This window comes from Lepidochelys kempii, chromosome 3 (genome assembly GCF_965140265.1).
Source record: "Lepidochelys kempii isolate rLepKem1 chromosome 3, rLepKem1.hap2, whole genome shotgun sequence".
NCBI lineage: Eukaryota > Metazoa > Chordata > Testudines > Cheloniidae > Lepidochelys > Lepidochelys kempii.
In genome coordinates, this window is record NC_133258.1 from 59489617 (window position 1) to 59505466 (window position 15850).

At 44.2% G+C, this 15850-nt stretch overlaps 1 protein-coding gene across 6 annotated transcripts in view; it reads right to left on the reverse strand.

The window, feature by feature from the left end:
- Nucleotides 1–15850, reverse strand: part of FILIP1 (filamin A interacting protein 1) — a 168651-nt gene that overhangs the window by 114156 nt on the left and 38645 nt on the right. Inside the window, exon 1 of one of the 6 annotated variants that reach the window (XM_073336468.1) lies at nucleotides 99–163. The exons of 4 other annotated variants lie outside the window; for them this stretch is intronic. The gene's annotated coding sequence lies outside the window, so the exon portion shown is untranslated. Of the gene's footprint in view, nucleotides 1–98; nucleotides 164–15850 lie in introns of those variants that run through there. One more of the 6 variants, XM_073336474.1, reaches the window with a different exon arrangement.

The window sequence follows — 15850 nt, forward strand, 5'->3', positions numbered from 1 at the left end:
GAACCACCCGCGACAATGCTTTAGCCCCATCAGGCATTGGAATCTCAACCCAGAATTCCAATGGGCAGTGGAGACTGCGGGAACTGTGGGATACCTACCCACAGTGCAACACTCCGGAAGTTGACGCTTGCCTTGGTACTGTGGAAGCGCTCCGCCGAGTTAATGCACTTAATGCACTTAGAGCATTTTCTGTGGAGACACACACACTCGAATATATAAAATCGATTTCTAAAAAACTGACTTCTATAAATTCGACCTTATTCCGTAGTGTAGACATACCCTCACATAGAGCCTAGAAGGATTTACACTTAAGTTGATTCTAGACAGTGCTATAAATATCTTGTTTAGATTAGCCTTAATTTTTCGTAATGTCATTCACAGTGTGCCTGATTGTTTTTTTTTTTTCATTTTCATCTGTTATATACTGGTTTAATGCTGTTGAATTCAATGAAGTCTATCCTGAGAAGAGAATCCAGCCCAGTGTTTTTAAGCAAGAGAGTCTCATAATGAGGTTGCTTGCATTGTAGGGTTATTTCCACCCAGACAATATGTGATACAGGTATACAATAGCTACTAACTTCCTGAAAGCCTACACAGTATATTATTCACCAGACAGTTTAGATTTATCACAAGAACTATGTTTTCTAAAAACAGATCTCCATTATGAGCATGAACAATACCTGAGGAGTTCAGGAAATCTTTTGGGTCTCAGGTTTATAATGGAAAAATAAACACTATACTATGTTTCCTTTCAGATAGGGCTACTCAATTTGTTTGGTTGTAATGGGTTTTAAACTCCATAACCATGTTTCCTCTCCAAGACGGAGCACTTGGGATTTACTTTGTCTCTATTTTCTATGTATTTCCTTTTGAGTCCCTCTGGTGTGCAGCCTCCAGCCACAAGAGCACCTAAAACATTTTTCATGGTTTAGACTTGAGAGTGAATGATTTCGTGGTTTTAGAGCAGTGGTGGGCAATCTGCAGCCCTCGGGCCGCACGCAGCCCGTCAGGGTAATCCTCTGGCAGGCCGCCAGACAGTTTGTTCACATTTGCATGGCTGCCCGCAGCTACCAGTGGCTGCGGTTCGCTGTTCCTGGCCAATGGGCGCTGCAGGAAGTGGCGTAGGCCACAGTAGAGTGTCCTATAAATAATAAGGAAAAGATGAATGCTGTGATTATTTACTGGAACCTATATTATTGTTCTGGGCATACATAGATTCTTCAGTTTTCAAAAGTTAACACATACAAGTTTTTTTGAAATGTTCTTTCCTTTTATTGTAAGAAATCTTTGTGAGTAATTTGCTGAGTAGAATGTCAGGAGAGGGTAGACTATCCGTTGTTCCAACCCTTTTTCTTCTATCTATTGTTATATAACCTCACTAGGGTTCCTGGAATAACAGGCCAGATTGGAATATATTGTTACATTAGCTGTGGGTTTATTAGAATCAGATCATGCAAAGATTTTTCTGAACCTAGCAGAGAGTCCTTATGATAATCAAACATGCTGATTTTGGCTATATAGTGGTTTCTCTTCTCAAAACAAAAAATAGCGTGAGAGTTCAAAAAAAGACTGCTGATTTGGACCCATACTATGGTCATTGGCTGTGGACACAAATTGTCATCTGAAGATTAACAGTAGATCTGAAGAAGAGAAACACCATACGGGAGTGCTGTGTTTCTGTGACAGGCTAACAATACACTGCATGTATGTCCTATAAAAGGCTTTTTAGAGATGAGTCCAACCTGAAGCCATTTCTCGAAATTCCTCTCCCTCAAAGTTTGGCATTCGGGTACTATGAAACACAGATTTGAGTCATCCCTGGCTTTGGTTTTACAAAACACTCCGATGCCAATTTGAGTTATGCTACACATGTAGCCAGAAGAGAATGTAACCCTAATGACTAACACTATGAAGAACGGAACAAACGTTAACCCTTTGTAGTTCTGCAGTTTCCTAAGTCTCCAGGAATAAAAAAGGCTAGAGCACTACCCCACTATGCTCTCTAGCTGCCTTTCTTCTCCTCTTATGGGTCACAGACTACCTGTACATCTGAAAAATCAAACTAAATACGAGGGTTTTATTCCTTTTACCTTTACCAAATGTAAAGTAATTTATCAGGGGGGAGAGGGGGATTGAAAGATCATGTCCTTTTGTGATGGAGGATGTCAGGTGCTTGTTTAAGTACAGAAAGAAAAGGAGTACTTGTGGCACCTTAGAGACGAACCAATTTATTTGAGCATGAGCTTTCGTGAGCTACAGCTCACTTCATCAGATGAAGCTCATGCTCAAATAAATTGGTTCGTCTCTAAGGTGCCACAAGTACTCCTTTTCTTTTTGCGAATACGGACTAACACGGCTGTTACTCTGAAACCTGTTTAAGTACGGGTATCTGTACACTCGGTATCACGGGACAAACTCTTGCCTTGGTGCTTAGATAACCAAGCTGCAGGCTGATGATCTTCACCGGGACCAGGGAGGACGTGCCCTCTCCCCCAGGGCACTGCATGGCTGCTCTATTTGAAATAACACCAGCAATGCTCCATGAGGTAGGGAGAAGAGCTGGTGGATCCACAGGTCACACCCCTGCCTCTTTCTGCCAGCCTAAACTCATCTGTGAGCATGAGTGCAGTGAGACCCATGCAAGTGGTTCACGGTCCCTGTGCAAGGCTCCACATCCTGCCTGCCCAATGCATTGGAACAGCACTGCTGATGTCAGGGAGCACAGCAGCCACGGAGGAGAACCTGGATTTGGCCCTATTGGCACTGTCTGGTTTCTGACAAACAGAATGGGGGAGGGGGGTGTAGTATAAAATATATTGATATCTAATGTATATTACTGCTTTCTACTATCAATGGAATGGATGGCTAAACATCCCCTAACCTACTTTGGTGAACAAGAACTTTTTATGTTTGTAGAAAACACTTTAAAAAATAGAAAAAGACCTGCTCTCTGAGGTGCAGTATTGGTTGCCTTAATTTCTCTCTTTTTCTCATATTTTTAAATCAAATTATTTATTTGTATACCTTTACGATTTTCTTTTCCCATCAATAAAATGTGTGCTGGATGTGAGAAATTTCTGCATTATTTTAAATGAAAAAATATGTATGACTCAGTTTCCCACTTACTTGCGTATTGTGTATTAGCCTCTGGGACAGGGAAATCAGAGTGTTGGTCAGGTAGGCATGTCTGGGTTGGTATGAATGAGCTATCAAGGACTTCAACAACATATGAATGGAGTTACCGTGGCAATATAAAGGACGACCAACAACTGGACATTACTTTTAATGAGACAAGGTGGATAAGCATGGGTAAGCGGGTGAAGCTTCCTGTTGAGGAGGCTAGCCCCCTGTCCCAGCTCTTCTGACCAAGGCTCCATCCCCGCTCACTGCTCTTGGACCCTCCCTCCTATCACCCCAGCCAGGGGGCTGAGAGCTCGGTCAGGGCCGTGGGGGGGAGGCTGAGAGGTTGGCCCTGCATGGCAGAGCTCTCTGCCCTGGCTGGAGCTTGGAGCCCCTCTCCCATTCTGCCCCTTATGCCTGCAGCTCCGCCCACGTTCTGTCCCCACTCCACCTTTTCCACCCTGAGGCCCCGGCCCCTGCTCGCTCCTTCCACCACCACTCCCCTCCCCCACTGCGGCCCTGAGATTGGAAAAGCTCTGTTCCCCTACTGCCACAGCGGGGATCAAGAGCTCTTCCAGCCACAGGACCGTGGTGGGGGGAGATTTTTCTGGGGGCCCCAAATCTGCCACTAATCCCCACCCACCCCCCATAGCAGCGTAAGGTTTGGAGAGGCTTAGCCTCCCTTGCCCCCATTGCTTGCCGCCTATGTGTATGAGGTAATATCTTTTATTGGACCACCTTCTGCTGGTGAAAGAGACCAGCTTTTGAGCTTACATAGCACCGAAGAAGAGCGCTGTATAAGCTCAAAAGATTGTCTCTCTTTCACCAACAGAAGTTGGTCCAATAAAACATATTACCTCACCCATCTTGTCTCTCTACTATACTGGGACCAACGCAGCAATTAAATTTTGAATGACTGCCAATCAAGGGAGGCTGAACATGTGAAAACAGCCTGTCTAAAGCTTGAAACAAGGAACTGAGATGTTAGGGGTCAGACATAAGAACTCTGCTGCTTAGTGTAATGGATTTGAATTCAGGATGCTTGGGCAAGAGAGACAGGTTGGGTTGCTACCATAGACACTCTTGCACGCTTTTCTTTTCCATTCTAACCTAAGGACCTACATACTGTCTTTCCTTTGACTAATAACTGCTGGCTTGTTTTGAACAGGCTGTCACTGCTAACATCTCTCTCAAAGGGATAGTGTCTCTGACAGGAAGTCAGGTTCTTTTGGACTTGCTGAAAGAGCCATGGTGAGAAATAGGAGAACTAAGCCAAAAGGCCCAGTCTCAGGGCAAGTCTACACTACAGCGCTACATCGGCTGGTGTGGACATGTTGTATCAACCAGACAAGGTACTAACAAGCTTCAACAGGACTTTATTTTCAAAGTGGAAACCTCTTTACCAAGCTGCTGCTGCACCCTCTGTAGCTTTCTCCCAGCCTCTCAACTCCTCCCCTCTCCTTCCTGTTTCCTGTCCTTTCAGACTCCTAACAGCCAGTGCTCCCAATGCTAATAATTACAAGCAATATCTAAATACCACAGGACAGCACAAAACTTGTGTCCCTCGGGGGAGAGGGGGAATGTTTTTCACACCCTGGAGCGATGAAATTTATATCGATTTAAGCGGTAGTGTAGAGCTGCCCTCCGTGTACTGGACCCACTGGGCTCTGTCTTGCCAAAAATGGAGGACCTTGCACTAAAGGGTTACACTCTCAGAGAGATTGTCTAAGGGTCAGAGAGACGCTCACCCCAGAGATCCACGACAAAGCATTATAGCATGTGAATTATAATGACCACACAGTTTCTCCACTGAGAAAAGTACTTTAGTTTTGTGCGTGAGAATTGCTATTTAGGAACTATTTGCCTATCAAAACATTTTCTGAAACTTCCTCAGTCATTGTGAGTTGATATAATGTTCTTCAAAACAAGACAGTTTCACAAAACTAGTGATATAACCTTCAGGGCAAATCCAGTGGACACAGAGTACAAAGCATGTGGTTTATGTTAGTGTCACTTTGATGGCTTCATTGATTTCAAGCGAAACTTTCAGTTACATTAGCTGCTCTTGAGCAATCCACTTTATCTAGCTAAGGAGTGGCATGGACTTGTTTCACAGGGAGTCATGTCCAGCTGCCTTCAACTGGAAAGGCATTTTGGCTATACTGACTGAGGGATAATCAGGAGAGGAATTTAGGTCACCACCTACTTAAAATAAACTTTTATCATTTCATCTGTGTCTGTTTCATAGATTCCAAGACTGGAAGGGTCCATTGTGATCATCTAGTCTAATTTCTTGTGTAACACAGGCCAGAGAACTTCCCCAAAATAATTCCTAGAGCTTAACTTCTAGAAAAACTTCCAGTCTTGATTTAAACATTGTCAGTGATGCAGAATCCACCAAACACTTTGGTAAATTGTTCCAATGGTTAATAACACTCGCTATTAAAAATGTATATGCCTTATTTGGGGGGATTTACTGTCCTTCCTAGCCTAGTACACCCAGTGCATGTGTTCTCACATAGCAAAGTGCCCACCTACCACTACAGTGCTTTTTTCCTCATTATGATGCAACCTAATTGGGTATCTGGGATGCTTGTTTTTTAATCTGATGTTACAACAAAGTTTGGTTTTAAAAGAAAGTCACTGGTATCACAGTACTCAAGTAGCTGGCTATTTTTACTGCACTGTACATGACTCTAATTCGTTTCCCACTAGGATGTCAATAGGAGTTTTGGCATTGATTTCAGTGAAATCAGAATTTAGCCTACAAATACAGTGTACTGTATAATGGATAGAGCCAGACTGTGCCATTAAGGCACAGGGCTGTAGTGGGGCAGCATAACTGATCCAATGCCTTTTAAGACCAGGTTTACACTAGACACTTACTTTGATATAACTACGTTGCTCAGGGATGTGAAAAATCCACACTCCTGAGCAGCATAGTTATACTGACCCTAATCCCCCTTGTAGACAGTGCTATGTCAGCAGGAAAGCTTCTCCTGCAGACATAGCTACTGCCTCTTGCGGGAGGTGGAGTTATTAAGCCAAGGGGAGAGCTTTCTCCCGTCAGCTTAGAGCATCTTCACCAGACATGCTGCAGTTGCACCAAAGTAAATTTGTAGTGTAGACCTGCCCTAAGCTCCCCAGCAACCTGCACCACCTTTCTAAGGTGTAGCATGTGTGGAGGGGACAGGAGTAGCTGGGTTATTGCCTAGACTCCTCCTGCCCCTCTCCATCTGTTCTGAGTAACTTGTCCCACAGTGGATGTTAGCATGGAACATGCCTTATTCTCAGAAAATTGCAGCACTGTAGTTGTGACTGACCTGTTTAGGAAAAAAGGCTCATAACAGGCCTGACTTTGTGGGGTAGTGAGTTCGCTCCACTTCTGGGTACTAAGTATCTTTGATTCACATTAACTTTCATGGACGTTGAGGTTTACCCAGCACCTCTTCATAGACATGTAGTTCCTTGAAGAATTGGGTTATGGGTATTTTGTCCTTTGCATATTTTTTCTCCTGCTTTCCACTCTCTGAAGTTCTTCCATTCCTCTAGAAGAGCAGCTCATGACCTTTAATGTAGACTTTAAAGAAACCTTGTCACCATTAATTTTAGTCTACACTTATTAAACATTTGCTTCATCATGTGACAGCAAGAACATGCCTGGAAGATTACCAGGCAGGCAATGCAGTCTAGCTGACCTATCAAAAACTTTCTTTGCTCCTGAAGTGGAGAATCCTTGGTATTAGATAAACATTAATCATTTCTGTATTGTTAACAATATAGAACCAAGCTTGTATCCCACAAGGTAAAATACACAGTGAACTTATGAACCACACTTAATCTTTGTTAAGCAATTTTTGTTTCCTGTCAGAGGGTACAGAGGCCGGATTCCTTGCTGCAAACACCACAACCAAGTTCAACACCAGCTGCATTATCTACAGAGTGTTATATAAACCCTTGTCCCGCACCCCATATGCCTTTTACCTTCTCCCTAGGCACAAGATGGGGGAATCACCCCCTCCTTACAATCATGGGCTTCTGTAGCTCTTCCTTCCCCAGTTTCTCTTTTAACTGTTCTCAGCTGAGGTGTTGAATCACCTTGTTAACTGGTGAATCATCCAGTCCTTAATCAATTATCTCCTCAATTTGGCCCATGTGGGGAAACTGCCAAGTGCACAGAGTGCTGAGTCAGCCGTAAGCTATTCACACTCTGTCACACTCCCACAACAATGGATTTTCTGTTTCCAAAATGGCAGGAAATGGGTATGCTGATAATACATGCAGCTGTTGGCTCTTCCTTCTAGTCCCTTGTCATTGTCCTTCCAATGACCCAGGAGTGATGTATCACTGCCCCAGCCCTAAGAGTGATATAGCACTGTTCCAGCATGATGTGGAAATTAAAGTCTAATCCTTCACTCTTTGGGGCCCAACAACCTCACGGTTACTTAGAAATGTGTTACAGCTAGCTCAGAGTGAAAATAAGACACAGACAATCAGGAAACAATGCTTTTGTATTAGAGGCTGATTTTTTACACTTTAATTAAAACATGGAAAACGATTACAGCTAAATTTTATGTTTGACTTTTAAAAACTGGTGGGGGGGGAGCAAAAAAGAAGATACAAACAAATACAAGCACACCCAAGACAAAACCAGCAGCACTATCCACAGCAATAGAGTCAAAAGACGAGCCCTGTCCTGCAGCGTGTCCTGCTAACTCTAATTCGGCTATTGACCAAAGCGGAGAACCAAATCGCTCACAGCAGCTCCCTCTCTTTTGTGTCACGGGAGCTCAGGCTTGAACACCAATGCTAGTCTCCATCTAAGTACTGTGTAATCATTCCACCCAAAGGACAGAACTGCAGCTTAAGAAAGGCACAGTCCCTCTGAAATCTAGCCAGTTTCAAAAATGAGTTAAAAGTAGTTTCTGATACTAAACCAGTCCCAGAGTCACACTGACAATTTTTGTGGTATTTACAATAATATTTTCCTATTTTAGTTTTTTCATTTTTTTAAAAAAAATCTCTTCTCCTTCTCCTTTGCCTGGTTGCTGTGTGAAAAATCCACACAACCAAAATAAATAAATAAATAAAGCCCTAGCTGGCTTGACACAGGAAACAGAGACACTCACTATAAACAAACAGTAAACAAACTGGGTAGGAAAAATAGAGCAGCACTCTCATTTACAGTAAGGGTAAGGGGTAGGTCAATTCTTTGCAGGCAGAGGTATGCTTTCAAAGTAGGAGGAGTTCTTTTAAGCCACCACCCTTGTTAGTGGGTGTTTGGAGGTGCTTCAGCTCAGAGGGAGGTCTGAGAAGCATTGAGCCTGAAATAGCACCATGTTCCACTCGTGCTCGAAGATTGATGCTGCTACCACACTCCTTCAAAGATGGCAGCAACATTCCCGCTTCAAGCCAGGCCACTTCTACTGGCTGTACAAGGAGTGGGGAAGATGATAATCCAGCTCTGCCTCTCCTTGTTCTCCTTAGGAGGGCTCACACTCTCCAAGCACAAGACACTTGAGTTGTTACTACCATTTGTGCAATGAAAGAGGAAAGGATTCTTATGTCCTCTACCTGTTTTGCTTCCCTGTGCAAGGCTGACAATCTGTCCCGAATTATTTTACCACAGGGTTCTCAAACTGGGGGTTGTGACCCCGCAGGGGTCACAAGGTTATTACATGGGGGGTCGCAAGCTGTCAGCCTCCACCTCAAATCCTGTTTTACCTTCAGCATTTATAACGGTGTTAAATATATAAAAAAGTGTTTTTAATTTATTAAGTGGGGGGTCACACTCAGAGGCTTGCATGTGAAAGGGGTCACCAGTACAAAAGTTTGAGAACCACTGTTTTACCAGCTCTTCAGTGAGTACCATCCAAATGTATTGGAAAAATTAAAGAACCAAAGTTAACCTGCACCATGTATATGTTTTCATTGGTTTGAAAGACAGCAATGCTACATGCTGACAAGGAGCAACATAAAATACTGCACAAATACCCCCCTCTGTGCACTGATGGTGACCTCATATGCTTCAGTGGCTTTCAGATATAGGAACCAAATTCATGTATCTCTTCTAATGTTTTGATTTTAAAAAATTCCCAGCCAATTGCTTGACTTGAAAAGAATGATTTAAGATCATTCTTATTTATGAATCTACATGTTGAGTCGGTTTTACTCTATTCTTGACCATCCTGTCCATTCTAGTTTGCTGAAAGCTTCTCCTGTCTTATTAGCTCAGAGGGAGAAAAAGATGCTAAACTGAAAACATACCACAGCTACCTTAAATATTGGGGAGCAAAAAAGATCCAAATAAATATTCCCACATAACACCATCTTGTTTTCACATAACTGAAACTACACACTGTCAGAATCACCTTGCTTTAAGGCTGTCACCTCTTAAAATCCTGTTTCAACATGGATACAAGGGAGGTGAATATCATTTGTCCCAGTCAGCCAGGCTTCCTACATGTCTCTAAGTTTGTTTTTAGTGATACAGACCCTTGAATTTTCTTTTTGCCACTAGTGCATGGTAAAAATTACTCAATTATTTTAAAATAATTAATATCAATGCAAAGATATGGAAAAGGGGCTCCTTCAAACCACATGGGGAAGTTTGAAATGTTTTAATTACAGTTCAGTCAAAATCTGCTGCAGTGTGGAAGCACAAGTGTATCAGCATTGGGCTAATGCATGAGAGCCAGAAAAAGAAAGTGACCATTGTGGCTTTAGGGTCAGATTTTCAAAATTGCTCAACACCAAAAATTCCCCCACTGTGACACTTATGGCCAAAAACAGCTCAGCAACACCCAACATGCTGAACGCTCCTGAAAATCTGGACCTGATTTAGGTGCCTAAATAGGAAATGAGCTCATTTGACTATCTAGTCCCAGTTCCTTGAGCTGAACTCTTTTTGGAAAATCTGGCCCCTATTGCCCAAGATAAGTAAATATGACAAACAATAATGTATTTTTAAAATTATTTTTGCATTGGTAATGTAAAGTGCTATTCATAAAAGATGTACTGGTAGTAACAGAGGTATATTGCAAAAAATACATTGGCCAAAATTTTCAAACGCCAATGACTAGTATTAGGCACATGATGTAAAAGTGGCCTGGTTTTCAAAGTCACTGAAGGGCATTGTGCAGGTGCCAAGTACCTTTGAAAATCAGGCCGTTTTTTAGGTACCTAAATATGGATTTAGGTGCCTAATTTTAGGCATTCAGGTCTGGAAAATGCACAAGAAAAGATTAGGGATCTATAAGGTCCTGGTTGGCAAATTAGACTAGAAAGATGCCTACAAGTAGAAAAATCACGATTCCTGAAGAATTATACATAAACTGAGAAAATATTTTCCCCAGTAGTTTTGTGCTAAGAGCTACTTATTTGTTTATTTTAATATTTTTCAGCCGACCACCAAGGAATGGTGGGCAACAGATAAAGAATTATGGGCTTATTTTCCCAGGAGTGTTTGCAACCCCTGCACGGGAAAGGAACTTCACTGTTGGGGAAGTGCTGAAGGCGATGGAGCTGTTGCCCTCTCCTGAGTGTTTTGCCAGGGACAGCAGCTTTATATTCCTGCCAGGGAGCCAGCCTGACTCTAACCTGCCTTGGGAGCTGTAATGCCCAATTCCAGCTCACCTAGCATAACAGGGGTCACAGGCATTTTAAGCCACTGTCCTCACTCTTGGCAGACTTTCCACCACTGTGGATTGTCAGCATGGATTTTATTGGAAGAAATCTATGAAACCCAGGCAGTGAATTGGGCTCGATGCTTTTACCTCCCAACCATCTAAAAACTTGTGGTTGGTATAACTTAAAATATACAGTGAGGGGCAAGTAGAAAGTGTAGTTATACCAGTTGATATTCCCCTATACATCACTCCTGAATTATGTATTGGAAGATATTTTAAAGCCTACTCAATTTTCTAAATTGTAATTAATGAAAAGAAAAAAAACAGTAGAGATTTATATGCTGGAGAAAATGTGGCATCCTCCTTAACTATGCATACCAATAAGATGGCTACACAAGAGTTAAATAGCAAATGTTTCTGGATGGAAATGCTGATTATTATTATTAAAAGCTTAAACCTACCCCCGTATTTAAATTGCTCAAAATTACATCAATATAACTTTTTTATTTTGGGATGGATCTGCTAAGCAGGGGACAACACAACTCCCATCAGCCCCCTTCCCATTTGCACATCCCCATCCTCCTGGCCCGGTAAGGTGAACCAGAAAGTGGCCAGCCTGTGTTCGGAAGTAGCACCTACATGGTGAGTCAAGAGCTACAGAGAAATTAAATGTAGAGGGGAACCCCCAGGAACTGTATGCAAAAGTTAATCATGTGTGAAACAGGCTGTGACAGTTGGGTGCAAGTCTGTGTGAGACTTACGGGGTAGCAGCAGCAGCTGGGCTAGGAGCCAGTGCAAAGGGGCCCCAATGAGAGTCACTAACTGAGCCTGGCTTGGAAATGGGGAAGCTTCTATTTCCTTGACTAGAGACTGACCTAGACAGGGAACTCCAGGCCTGAAGAGTCCTAACCTTCTAATTGCTATTGCTCACTTTGAACTGTAACTGTTCAAGCCTCTGTATCTAGGGTATTAGCAACTTATCTCTTTCCTGCCAGCCCTAGTAAAATACCCTTTCACTTAGCTGTGTGGCTGAATGGTTACTGGGACTTGCCATAGCTAGTACCAGGGCTATCCCCTACAAGGCCTATCTGCTGAAATGCCTGCCTTTCAGGAAAGATGTGGACAAATTGGAGAAAGCCCAGAGAAGTGCAACAAAAATTATTAAAGGTCTAGAAAACATGACCTCTGAGGGAAGATTGAAAAATTGGGTTTGTTTAGTTTGGAGAAGAGAAGACTGAGTGGAGGGGCATGATAACAGTTTTCAAGTCCATAAAAGTTTGTTACAAGGAGGAAGGAGGAAAAATTGTTCTTAACCTCTGAGGATAGGACAAGAAGCAATGGGCTTAAATTGCAGCAAGGAAGGTTTAGGTTGGACATCAGGAAAAACTTCCTAATTGTCAGCATGGTTAAGCACTGGAATAAATTGCCTAGGGAGGTTGTGGAATCTCCGTCATTGGAGATTTTTAAGAGCAGGTTAGACAAATACCTGTCAAGGATGGTCTAGATAATACTTAGTCCTGCCATGAGTGCAGGGGACTGGACTAGATGACCTCTTGAGGTCCCTTCCAGTCCTATGATTCTATGCTTGCCTCCCTGGTACCTTACATGTTTGTTATACTCCAGCACTGAGCTGCTCATGCAATGACTGGGTTTGGGGCAGGGGAAATTAAATAGCAATTATCCTCTGTGGTCATGCTGTGTAATGGAAACCTTGGTCAGTTATGTTGGCACGTTAAAACCTAGTTAACCTATCCTGCTTCCCTAAATGAAGAGGCAATTTTCTTTATATACGCTTGACTATTTCTTCGCCAAATGTTATGATGTAAAATTATATCTATAAAAGTAACAAGATTTGGCAAAGAACAGAAATTTCCATTCTGCCCCACACCCTAACCTCATCCCCCCCCCAAAAGAAAATATATCACATTAGGGTTATTCTTTGTAATGGAAACTTCTGGGAAAGCTAGAAGTACACTCTGATCTCTGATAATGTTCATTTCTAAACCACCAACAGAGCTTTTTCTCATCTCCCCCACTGCTTGCTCACACATGCACTGCTCTCTGTAGGTTTTTCATGGGCAACAGACATTTTTCACACCTGCTCAACTGAGAGTTTAATTGCAATTCTCCAGAGTGCAGAGTAACTGATTCTAGAATAATTATGCTCAGAGTAACTCAATTGGCCTAAATGCTCTGTATACAGTGAGAATACATCTTCCATACAGTTTTAGAGCAGTCAAGATAAAAAATGCACATAAAAGAAATAAATCCTTACCAGAGGTATTAATAACACTTCATATTATTAAAGCTGAAAGACTCTGTCAAATCAATTTTACTTTCAGGCGTTTGTGTCTTGTTCACTTTTTGCATTTCAGCAGACAGTTTGTCTTCACTGCACTGTTAGCTCAGCGTATAACTCAAATATTGGCCCTAGTCCAAATACGGTTGCCAATTGTCTGATCACACAAACCTAAACACCCTTGCCCTGCCCCTTCCCAAGGCCCCACCCACTCCATCCCCCCTCCCTCCATCACTCGCTCTTCCCCACCCTCACTCACTTTCACTGGGCTGGGGTCAGGGGTTGGGGTGCAGGAGAGGGTGCGTGCTCTGGGTTATGGGGCAGGGCCAAGGGGTTTGGAGTGTGGGAGGGGGCTCCAGGATGAGCCTGGGTCCAGGGGTTGGATAGCAGGAGGAGGTGTGGTGTGCAAGCTCTGGGAAGGAGTTTGGGTGCTGGAGGAGGCTCAAAGCATTGGGGTGCAGGAGAGGGTGAGGGTTTCAGGCTTTTGGAGGGAGTTTGGGTGCAAGAGGGGGCTGAGGGAGGGGGTTTGGGTGCAGGAGGAGGTGCAGGGTGAAGGCTCCGGCCAGGAGCCACTTACCTCAAGCGGCTTCTGGCTGGTGGCACAGAGGGCTAAGGCAGGCTCCCTGCCTACCCTGGCCCTGTGCCACTCCCAGAAATCATAGAATCATAGAATCATAGAATATCAGGGTTGGAAGGGACCCCAGAAGGTCATCTAGTCCAACCCCCTGCTCAAAGCAGGACCAATTCCCAGTTAAATCATCCCAGCCAGGGCTTTGTCAAGCCTGACCTTAAAAACCTCTAAGGAAGGAGATTCTACCACCTCCCTAGGTAACGCATTCCAGTGTTTCACCACCCTCTTAGTGAAAAAGTTTTTCCTAATATCCAATCTAAACCTCCCCCACTGCAACTTGAGACCATTACTCCTCGTTCTGTCATCTGCTACCATTGAGAACAGTCTAGAGCCATCCTCTTTGGAACCCCCTTTCAGGTAGTTGAAAGCAGCTATCAAATCCCCCCTCATTCTTCTCTTCTGCAGGCTAAACAATCCCAGCTCCCTCAGCCTCTCCTCATAACTCATGTGTTCCAGTCCCCTAATCATTTTTGTTGCCCTTCGCTGGACTCTCTCCAATTTATCCACATCCTTCTTGAAGTGTGGGGCCCAAAACTGGACACAGTACTCCAGATGAGGCCTCACCAATGTCGAATAGAGGGGAACGATCACGTCCCTCGATCTGCTCGCTATGCCCCTACTTATACATCCCAAAATGCCATTGGCCTTCTTGGCAACAAGGGCACACTGCTGACTCATATCCAGCTTCTCGTCCACTGTCACCCCTAGGTCCTTTTCCGCAGAACTGCTGCCTAGCCATTCGGTCCCTAGTCTGTAGCTGTGCATTGGGTTCTTCCGTCCTAAGTGCAGGACCCTGCACTTATCCTTATTGAACCTCATCAGATTCCTTTTGGCCCAATCTTCCAATTGGTCCTTCTGTATCCTATCCCTCCCCTCCAGCGTATCTACCACTCCTCCCAGTTTAGTATCATCCGCAAATTTGCTGAGAGTGCAATCCACACCATCCTCCAGATCATTTATGAAGATATTGAATAAAACCAGCCCCAGGACCGACCCTTGGGGCACTCCACTTGATACCGGCTGCCAACTAGACATGGAGCCATTGATCACTACCCGTTGAGCCCGACAATCTAGCCAGCTTTCTACCCACCTTATAGTGCATTCATCCAGCCCATACTTCCTTAACTTGCTGACAAGAATACTATGGGAGACCGTATCAAAAGCTTTGCTAAAGTCAAGAAACAATACATCCACTGCTTTCCCTTCATCCACAGAACCAGTAATCTCATCATAAAAGGCGATTAGATTAGTCAGGCATGACCTTCCCTTGGTGAATCCATGCTGGCTGTTCCTGATCACTTTCCTCTCATGCAAGTGCTTCAGGATTGATTCTTTGAGGACCTGCTCCATGATTTTTCCAGGGACTGAGGTGAGGCTGACTGGCCTGTAGTTCCCAGGATCTTCCTTCTTCCCTTTTTTAAAGATTGGCACTACATTAGCCTTTTTCCAGTCATCCGGGACTTCCCCGGTTCGCCACGAGTTTTCAAAGATAATGGCCAGTGGCTCTGCAATCACAGCCGCCAATTCCTTCAGCACTCTCGGATGCAACTCGTCCGGCCCCATGGAAATGGCTGGCATGTCCCTGCGGCTCCTTGGGGGAGTGGCAGGGGACTCTGTGCACTGCCCATGCCTGAAAGCCCGCCCGCATGGCTCCCATTGGCTGCAGTTCCTGGCCAATGGGAGTGACAGAGTTGGTGCTTGGGGCAGGGGGAGCGTGCGGCGCCACCTGGCGCCCCCACCCGAAACCCCCACTGGGAGCCGCATGGATGTGCCAGCTGCTTTCGGGAGCAGCGTGGAGCCAGGGCAGGCAGGGAGCCTGCCTTAGCCCCACTATGCCACTGGACTGTCAGCACCTAAAATCTCCTGGTTTGGCTTTAGTAGCCTCTGAGAGCTAGGGCCTGATTCCGGGAGACTCCCAGCGAAACTGGGAGGGTTGATAATCCTAAGCCCGACTTTTGTCTGTACACAAATATCTCTAGCTCAAGTTAAGTGGTGCTTTCAACTGGAACTGTCTGACCCATCAGGAGGTATGGGTTGAAGGTGGTGTGATGGTAATGCTTGAGCTCCATATTAATGCAGTATGGACTCATTTACTCTGTGCCTCTAACACTAAACATTCTGTGCTGTCTGAATGTTGTTTTGCAGTGTGAATGCTCTCACTGGAGCTACGCT